Source organism: Sceloporus occidentalis, unplaced genomic scaffold (assembly GCF_023333645.1).
Source record: "Sceloporus occidentalis isolate IW3139 unplaced genomic scaffold, rSceOcc1.0.p SCAF_5, whole genome shotgun sequence".
In the NCBI taxonomy this organism is placed as follows: Eukaryota; Metazoa; Chordata; class Lepidosauria; order Squamata; family Phrynosomatidae; genus Sceloporus; species Sceloporus occidentalis.
The window spans coordinates 114,029,267-114,039,940 of NW_028316985.1; the positions used below are offsets into that span (position 1 = coordinate 114,029,267).

The window sequence follows — 10,674 nt, forward strand, 5'->3', positions numbered from 1 at the left end:
CTAACACAGTGTTTTCTTGGCAAGATTTGTTCAGAAGGAGTTTGCCATTGCCTTCCTCTGAGGCAGAGAGAGTGTGATTTGCCCAGGTTCACCCAGTGGGTTTCTATGGCCAAGCAGGGATTCTAACCCTGTTCTCTAGAGTCATAGTATAATGCTCAAACCACTACATCACAGTAACTCTCATAAAAAGAGAGAAGGTCCTTCAAATAGCCTGAACCCAAGCCAGTAAAGGCTTGCTAAAATTATCGCTAAATTGACACTGGACCTAGTTTGCTCCAGTGCCAGTTCAGAGGTTTTCCAAAAAAGTATACATCACAGTTCCACCCTTTTCTTCACAGCACACAAAGCAACAGCAAAAACAGAGGTTCATTTCAGGTAAAAGAATACTTTCTGTCCAATTATCAGATGAATGGGCAGCTATAGAGATGTTTACTTTGTACCACAAAGCATTAAAACTTAAACTTACTATAGGCCTGTCCTAGAATAAGCAACTTCTGTGGAATGTTTTCAATTGTTCCCATTGTAAATTAATCCAGCATAAAATAACATTTTTGTTATCTAGTATGAATTATATCTCCATATTTATTAAGTCTTAAGCAATTTTGCAGTATGAGAGCTGTAAGGTCAATGCAAGAAAAAGTATAACTGGGCCAGGGCAGAACTTTGAAATATTACTTTTTGGACAGCTCCCAAATTCCCCAAGATAGTGTGAAGATTCTGGTATCTCCGTTCATTCGAAGTAACTTTTTCAAGTTTTTGCCCAGGAAGAAGTTCAACTGCCTGATATTTAATGGAGGAAGTGGAGACCTGATCAGTGCCTTGGATGGAATACCCATGTAAAAGCATAAGGCAAGCTTTGTTTTTGTTTTCAAGTTTTTAAAAAGGGGTTATTAAGTTATTAACATACGAAATGGCCTTTCTTTACTTTGGCCAGTTTGTACCGCTTTTAGGAGTGAGTTGAGAAATAGTCAGATTTCAAAACAACATTTCTGGAATCATTTCTCCACTATACAGACCCAGCTATTTTCATGGGAGCTGAACCTAAAGAACAAGTTAAATAACATTGGAAATCCCAGACTCTCTGCTATGGCACAAAGCAAAGATTTCTCAAGACTGCTAAATCAAAATTTGGGTTCATGTAGAAGTCAGTTGACGGTACTTTGTATGGCCATGAATCTAATGGCTCATAAGACCTGTGGTCTAAGGGACAAGGCAAACAGAATTTTCTCTCCATTTTGATACCATTTAAACTTCCTATAAACAAGTATAAAAATGGAGGTCTATATTTAAAAAATACATAAGAAAGGAACGCAATGCATTTCAGCCATTTTTCTATGTAGACTGGGGGGAAAAGCAGATAAGATTTGGCATTTCACTCAAGGTTACTCCAGCACTAAAAACCAGAAATATATAGAAAAGCAACTTTAAAAGAAATGATAACAAGATTTCCCCCCTCTTTCTCAGCAATTGGCTTTGTAGTGTTAGACAGACATCTCCAAAGACAGCACTTGTTTGCAAGAAGATGGAATGCGTAAGAGGGCTGTACCAGTCTGGTCAACAAATCTGGTATAGCTACTAATTGCAGGGTTTGCAAACAAGTCATATGAATTAGGAATCAGACATACCATGAGAGGAAAGGTACCAACGTACCAAGGGAGGAATGGGGACCTGCTTATAAACAAACTACATTAGCCTTAAGTGTGGATTATGCAGCCTCTGCAAACAAGGGCCTGTATCTTGAGACATGCAATATCAAACTGACTTATTCAAGGTTCAAGGCTGATTGATTCCACAGGTTCAAGGTTCTTTAAGAAGGCAATACTTTATTGTACAGAAGGGGAATGCTTTTAATGCTCAAGAGCATTTGCTGTTATCGTGTTAGTTACAGAGTGATCAATATTGATTGCGTGAAGAGGTTTCTATTACACCAGCTTCTATGATTTTTTAGGTGAGAGTGTATTTGAACTTGGAACTGACTTTGGCTTACTGGGAAAACAGACCAGGGTCAAAGTTGGGTAGTTAGTCTAGAATGAGTTATGTTCACTTAAAAGAAATGGCATCACATCGCCTCCAGGTCTGAGCATAAACTTTACAGACAGCAGTGACCACTGTCAAAGAGAGTGCACTCTGCCTGCAAAGATAGTGAAATTATTTCTATAGTTTCCCCTCCAGTTTGCTGCTGTAGCTCTCCACATTAGGCACACTGGACAGGTCTAGGACCCAAAAGAGATAAACTGCTCGTGTTCTCTCTCACCCCATTTGCACAATCCTCTTCACTATGTGGGAATTGGAAGGGTGGTCCTCCTAATCCTTTTACTGTACAATGCTAATGCATCATCTTGCCTCTTATTTTTGGCTGGCACTGCAATTCTGTTTTGCATTCCACCCCTATTTCTGCTGCTGCTCATATTGATCTGAGGAAGTGGTGCTGGCAGATGTTTAAGAAATGGACACACGGAGTAAACATGGCAGTAGTGGGATTGGTGCACACTCCTACACATCACAGTGCTCTTAATTAAAATGTTATGAGCACAGATACACAATCTCCCTAGAAAAGAAATATAAATAACTAGGAAGACATTTCATTGTGTGTTTCCCCATTCCCTGAATATATGCCAGGTATAGAGGGGAAAAACACCTGTTCAAAGGAGTGAAGCATGCTAATAAACTCATCCTTGAACATTATTGATGTGTATATATTGTATAAATGTGCAGAAGCCAAGATACAGCAGCTGCAGTTGAGAGTGTAGTTTGCAGCCTTGAACAGCACTGAAAGATGTAACAAATATGTGCTGATGCAACTTCTGCTTACACATAAAATAGAGTATTAGGTACCCTCAGTTGGAGTTCATTTTGTCTCTACATGTGTGGTTCAAAATGCTAACTACTATCCATACAGAAAACATGAAATCCAATATACAGGTTGATTATCCCTTATCTGAAATTCTTGGGACCAGATGCATTTTGGAGTTGGGATTTTTTCAGATTTTGGAATACACAAGTAGCATAGTATGTACTTGTACTGTATTTGTGAGGCTGGAGAGAGATTCAAGGCTGCAGAGAAATGTGAGGATCTGTAAAATGGCAGGAGCCTTGGATACAGTTGCAACCTTGAAGGTGGAAGCAGATGGCTGGAAGCAAAAACTTTTGGGGTTTGAAGTTTTTCAAATTTCTGGATTAGGTTTGATTTATAGAGGCTCTGTGTTCCAGTCCCTATCTAGAAGGCAATGGTGGCTGAAAGTAGTACACACAAGCTCAAATTGGCATTGTTTGTGCATGGCAGGGGGTACTAATACTCCATTTTAACTTCTTACACCAGGGACATAGCTAGGATTTTAGGAAGGGGGTGGTCCAGACTAAGTGCTACCATTATAATGGGGCTTGGGTGCGGCAGCACAGCAGCACACACCATTCATTTTTCTAATGGAAGGGGGGGTCCGGACCCCAAGAAGCAGGCTACGTCCCTGCTTACACATTGCAGTCTGGTGAAAAGAATTTTAGTCCTCATCATTTAAAACTAAGGTGCCCATTTGGCAAGAGTGCCTCATTTGGAATGCTGCAGGGTTTGGTAAATAGGATCTAGCTTTCTATCTCCGGCTTGCTAATTACAGTTGAAAGGGCATAGATTTAAGGGAACTGTTATCTGATGGTGGCATTGTGATGTTGAGAACAGGGCAGTCTGGAAGAATCTCTATGTTTCCTTCAGCCTCCAGCAAAGGTGGAACAGTTTAACATGCCACCCGCACAACTAGGACTAGTTCTAAAGAATGTCACTGAATACACTGTAGCTTTTTCTATCCAGATATCTGCAGTAAGGGACTAGGGCAGAGTGAGAGGCATACTGATCTGGATCATTAAGAGTCTGGCTTAATAGCTGCTGTTGTTGGTGCTAGCCAAAGGCCTCCATAAGCCTATCCTTGCAAACTGATTACAAATGAAAACAAAGAAGACAATCAACTCCTCTGGGCAAAAAAAGTTTGCAAAACCAGGACAAACTGTCTGCCCCAAGAGTGGATTGATTTCAGGCTATCTTGATCTATTGTACTAGAATTCCCATGGTCCACTGATCTGTTTGAAACTGATAAAGAACATTGCTATTTATTTCTAAACTGTTGGCATAACAAATCTGTCTTAACTGGCCCTGAGTCTTCTGGCTAGGAACAAGAACATATAAGGGTAGCCTTTATGGTTCACCCCAAGTCTACATTTGTTAGCAAAACTCCAAGCGATGGCTTGAGGGTCCTCTGAGAACTGGTGAGCAATATATACTCTACTTGAATTATCTGATCTTCATCAAATCCATCAGATGAAAGTGGACTTGGAACAAGCATTCATAGGGTTCTTATTGGTATAAAAAAGTGTGAACTCCCACAGTGTTATCTCCTTGGCATGTTTTGCCAGTGATATAAATTCAAGTTGACTGACTCGGACTCAAGTCTGACTCAAGTTGCTTCAATGACTCGACTTGGACTCAGCTCTGCAATAAATGACACACTGACTCGATTTGACTCGCGACTTGTATATTTTTAGCAACTGACTTATTATTCAACAATATAATGTTATGGAATGGAAAACAATTTTATTTATTTGAACAATGCTTCTATCTCACTATTTTTCATCTACTGGTCACATGATAGAAGTGGTACTTCACATTTACTATACAAGAAGCCCCTGTTTATCTGACAAGTTTGGGACTAGGGCCCTGTCAGAAAATGGAATTGGTTGAAAAGTGGGGGCCTATGGTTTTTATAATGGTAAAAATAAGACTGGGTTCTGCATTTCATGGCTACAAAAAACCCCTTCAGTTACGATTATAAAATGCTCTCCAGGCCACAACAGCACCCTCCTGGTTTCAGGATCTAGCTGCTGCTGTTGTTGTTGTATGCCTTCAAGTTGTTTCCAATCTATGGTGACCCTAAGGTGAAACCTATCATGGGTCTAAAACACTGTAGAAATAAGTTTGAGACCACTTTAACTACGCTGGCTCAGTGCTAGGAAATTCTGGGACCTGCAGTTTGCTGTGGCACCAGAACTCTATGACAGGGAAGGCTAAATGTCTCACAGAACTACAGTTCCCAGAATTCTCTAGCATTCCCTGAATTATTTCTGCAGTGTGTTTTGGCCCATGGTGTTGTCTTGGCAGAGGTGGCATTGCTTTTGCCTTCCTCTGAGTGTTTGACTTGCCCAAGGTGACCCGGTGCATTTCCATAGATGAGCCAGATTCGAACCTTGGTCTCCAGGTGATAGTCCAACACCTAAACAATTATACCGTGGAGACTCTCAGTAGCCCCTCAAATCCAGTATGAACCACAACTATTTATACATACATGCTCCTTAGGACTTTTTTTTTTTGTCCTCTTTTGAAAAAACAACAACAGTAGGAATGAAGTTGCAGCTGCTACTAGGAACTTCAAGATGATTTTAAAAAGAAATGTACAGTAAAAAAAAAAATATCATGATCTCCAGCAACCTGACAATATATCTCACCTGTCTAGAAGACAGACAACAATTGTACACCGATGACAAAACCTGAATGGGACGGGAACTAATTTTAATCTTTAAAAAAAGAATAAACATGATCTGAAATAAAATAAAATAACTACCCCATGTTACCATGTCATTGTAATTCATAAGACAATGTTGTGCTCAACTAAATGGACTCTGCCACCACAATCCTTTAAATTCTTATGACACAAAGCCAACTTTGTCTTAGCAATACTGAGAAAATCTACCTCATCTTGGCAGGAATTAGGTACATGCAGAACCATGTTATTAAGTGGGGGAGAAAACCCCGAGAAGGAATATTTTTCGAGATCTGTTTACTGGAAATAATAAAAGGACTGTGTTTGCTTCTATGTGGTATATGGAAAAGTACAAGTACTCAGATAAAAGGATATAAACTACCCTCATATAAAATACAAGGATAACATACTGACTAAAAATAATTTAGTAGCTATTAAAGCAAAGGTGTGTTTATTTGGAGACAAGTCCTACTGGTCTTAAAGAAATGTACTTCCTAATAAGTGTGCTTAGGGCTGGGGCCGGCTTTTCATATAAACCAATTACCAAGGTAATGCTTTAATGTAAGGAAGTTTTTAGCACAAAAGAATGCAACAATCCAATAGGCAATATGATTCTTGAAATTAAATGACATTGCAATCCTGCCTACTTATAAGCAAGTCTAACTGAATTCAGCAAGAACTGATAGCAGAAGTATACATTTGGAAATGAGGAATTAAAATACATTGAGTGAATAAAAATAACTTACGAAAGGAAACTCTTGCATTCACAGAATTTTCATGAACTACAAAATACTTCCAACCAGAATATCCTAAAGGTTTCGGATACTTAGAAGCTAAGCAGGGTCAACCCTGATTAGTACTTGGATGGGAGGCAAATACTACGTGATGTAGGCTGTCTTCCAGATGAAGGAACTAGCAAAACCACCTCGGTGTATTCCTTGCTTAAGAAAACCCTATGACATTCATGGGGTCACCACAAGTCAACAGGCAACTTAAAGGCGCATGCACACAAGATGCTTCCTCAGAGACTCAATACATTACGAAGTCAATTGAAATTGTTAGCTGAAAGAAAGGGACACTAGAAATTATTTTGGAAATTAATGGAATATGACATAATGCACATGTCGAACACTACAGGTTGAGGAAGCAGGGACCTATGAGGTTAGGGTATATCACAGATTCACCTGTTAGGAGGTTGCAATATTTTATAAACATTGTTTAAGGGAGAAATGAGATAAAAATGGAAAGCCATTTTCCATTATTTTAAATCAGAGCTCTTCAGAAAACTCAGTTTAGAAAACTTGAAATATAATTCCATCTTTTTACATGGAGCACAGAAATCTAGCTCCCTTGTTCTAGAGCCCCAAGAAAGTCATTTTTCTAGTGTCATGTTTGGCACTTAATGTGAGTAGACTCAATGAGGTTCTTTTTCTAGGACCCAGGGATGTAGCCAAGGGGGGGGGGGGTCCTTGGGGTCCGGACCCCCCCTTCCATTAGAAAAATGAATGGTGTGTGCTGCTCCGTCGCCGCACCCGAGCCCCATTATAATGGTGGCACTTAGTCTGGACCCCCTCCTTCCTAAAATCCTGGCTACGTCCCTGCATGACCAGGGCCTAAATCCAATTGCTATTACAAATAGGGTAGATCTACTTCATCATTAGGATATACATGAATATTTCTATACTGTTTAACAGTTAACTGTATAATTAACTGTTTGATTAACATTTGTTGATTACTCTACTCTCAGTGGGACTAGCAACTGGATCTAGGTTCAGGTTTCTCACCAGAAGATTAGAGATTCTCATCAAATTTCTTGTTTAAAAAATCTCATGATGCGACCCCACACTATATATTCCACAGACATTATGACTGAGGTTTACAATGAACCCACATACAGAACTGACTGACCAGGGACCCATTCACACTACACAATTATAGGGCTAATTCTGCTTTAACTGCCATGGCTCACTACTATAAAATCTGGGGGATCTGGAGTTTAGGAATGAAGATCCAGAATGCTCAGCCAGAGAGCTCCAGCACCCCTCCAAGCCCCTACCAGTTAAAATCGACTATAACTTGGAAGCTAAGCAGAGTCTGCCCTGGTTAGTACTTGGGTGGGAGACCACCAATGAATACAGGTGCTGTAGGCTATATTTTAGAAGGAATTGGCAAAAACCACCTCTGAGTATTGGAAGGAACTGGTAAAACTAAGAAAACCCTTGAAAACCCATAAGTCAGTAGGCATCTTGAACGCATGCGCATGCACACACACACACACACACACACACACACACACACACTCTACTATAACTGTAGTGTGAAAGGCCCCCAGAAGTTACCTTGTGGTAGCATTTCTATAGGCATAGAGTTTCAGAAGCAGATATTTTTCAGACTCCAATTCTCTCTGATCAAGCAGCCAGTCCAGATCAAAACAATCATGGCAACCACAATGTGTGAGCTTTAAGCCCATTCCATCTCAGTGAAATTTTAAAAAGCATTAAATGGTTTTAAATCAGAATTCTCTGACATCGATGGCCCTTGCAGATTGGAATATCCGTTCTAAATCTGTGTAATCTTATAGCAAGAGAAAATAAGACCGAAGGGTGGGGATGAAAACCAAAAAGGAACGTTTCCTCTTCTGCTTAAGTTTAGAAAGTAATTTAATCATGCTCGAGAAACTTCACTAGGCTTCCCCTTCTGCCAGAAAGCCCTTTAAGCAAGGCATTGCTGCTCTTGTTTTATTTTCCTCTTTTTTAAAAAAACAGTGTGCATTGTATTCTGTTTTTCAGTTTTAAACCAGTTTCATTAACACCTCTGTGGTCTGGCACCTGCAACCCTAACATCCTTACTAAGAAAAGGGGGATTGGGGGGGAGAAAGATAGCAGGAACTCTGGAAAGAAATAGCATACAGCAATTTGCTACGCATTTGTTGCAATAGTTCACAGAGTTTTGTTTCCCTTTAAAATCATGTAAGCTCGGTATTTTGCTTCTTCTTTTTTCAAAATACATGCTGTGTGACTATCCAAGATAACTCAAAAGTATAAAGCCCACAGAGATGCCACTGTTTGACTCAAAATACTTCTAGAGCCCCTTTATTTATGAAAGACCCATCTAGGCCCTTTAAATATCCTCAACATACAGTACTGAATAAATGATGTAGAAAGGGGGCTCAAGCTGAAATGTAGCAATTTTCATTATTCTATTTTTTGTAATTCTGTTAGCTTCCCTTTATGAAGATTTTAATTCTGAACTGAAGAATAACCAATACTATGTATTCCTCTCAGATAGATTGATTTCAACCACACTCTCTGAACAAACAGAAGTTACAGACCTACTCACAATCTGTTTAAATCCTATAGTAGTCAATGGGGTTTTACAGCCCCATCCTATGTCTTTGGGAGGAAGCAAGAATAGTGTTGCTGTCTCAGTATTACAGCCAAAACCAGTTTCACACAAACCAACCTACTGGTCCAATTGTATGGATTAAGATGCTCTATTAAATAAAAGAATAAAAAGTCATAAACTCTCACTCTAAGCCTGTGGATGCTTACTAGCAAGTAAATCCCACAAAACAACAAGAATTACTTTTCAGTACATATACGGTGAGAATAAATGTAGAACCCACCCTTTCCTCAGTTCTAGTAATATATGAAAAAGACCCAGGGTTCGAAACTGTTCTGAACTGGCTAAAACAACTCATCATCAGTATGTTAGGTACAGAATTTTTAAAATATAAATCCACAGAACACTTTCAGAACACGAGTTCAGCATTTTGTTAAATTTGAGGGGGGATGATTCCTTTTTAATCTCAATGCAACAGATGATCCATAGTCTTTCTTTCCAGCGCTCTCCAGGAAGGGATTCACACTGATTTTAATAGGACGGGTTCTTCTTTACTCACCAAGGTGAGCCAAAAAATTAATTTATTCCCTTAGAAAGCATTAGAAGGTGAGTGGAACACATCAGCTGACGCGGCTTCTAAAAAGGCCACACACCCACAACCCTTGAGTGTTGCAAAATTCCTCCAAATGCAATTTACAGTCACAATAAGGGTCTTTGCACTAGTTTTGAGGAGGCGAAGATCTGTGGACCAAGGCAGAAGGGACAGGAAAACGCTCACTTACCTGGACTGCGTGCTTCAAGTTGGTTTAGCAGCATTCACTGGAATAAGGAAGAGATTCTGGGCAGCAAGCAATGCATCTTCTTACTTTTTTTTTTTTTTTTTTTGGTGATGGCCTGCTCAAAGGAGAAGTGTTGAGCAACTCCCCCCTACAATGCCACTAGCTACAGCAGATCTTTTTTTCGCCTTAACCCCCACGTTTCAGTCTTGGCCTTTGGGAGTTTTCTGAAAACTCAAAATGTGTCCAGAGAGAAACTTGCAATTAGTGGAACCAGCTGAGCAAAAATCCTTGCCTCTCATTGGCTTAAAGGACACATTCCAAAAGTGCTAAAATGAGCGCTAATCAGGAGGCAATCTGTTAGACCAAATTCCTGACTAGACATAAAGCATTAAGTTAAGCTACCCCACTTCCAGAACTTAAGTTTTTGGCCTCCTGGCAGGGAGGGTCTCAAGCTGAAACTCTGAGAAAGAAAGTTGTGTGTCTGTCTCACTTCTCCATGTCTTTCTCCCCCCCCCCCCCTTCCTCACAGAAGCAAGGTTGTCTCTCTTCTGCTCCCAGCTCACAAACTCACCAAACCAGATTTTTGACTCACAACAACTTCCCTTAAATCTGAACTGAAATTTTATCCTGTTCACTGAGCCTTCGCTGGCTGAAGGCCACTTTAGCATTCCTGGTGTTTTAGCAAGGTAGATAACCTTGCTTCTTCTTCTTCTTTAAATACATCCACACCCACACAGCCACCCATACATATCCAGGAACCTGCTGGGATGCACAAGACTCAGGAATAAGAAAGCAAACTTAAATACTGCTCCGAATGTTCATTACTCTCTCTTCTCTCAGTACAAGTGTATTGGGTGGTGTGTGTGTACATGTTTTCAGTCTACGTACAGGTTCACTGACTCATCTGCTTTATTCTCGCAGACTGCCAAAAAGTCTCTCTAAAACCTGGTTGCAGGCCTAATGGTGAGAGGTCAGCACAGTTGGAGGGAGTGATAACAAAAAATCGCACAAACCTAGGCTGGAGATAAAGG

At 40.0% G+C, this 10,674-nt stretch overlaps 1 protein-coding gene across 2 annotated transcripts in view; it reads right to left on the bottom strand.

Moving 5' to 3' along the window:
• RBM47 (RNA binding motif protein 47) overlaps positions 1-10,368 on the bottom strand; it is a 94,289-nt gene extending 83,921 nt beyond the window's left edge. For both annotated transcript variants that reach the window (XM_089525142.1, XM_089525140.1), the window contains exon 1: positions 9,647-10,368. The gene's annotated coding sequence lies outside the window, so the exon portion shown is untranslated. The remainder of the gene's footprint in view (positions 1-9,646) is intronic.
• Positions 10,369-10,674: the final 306 nt, after the last annotated feature.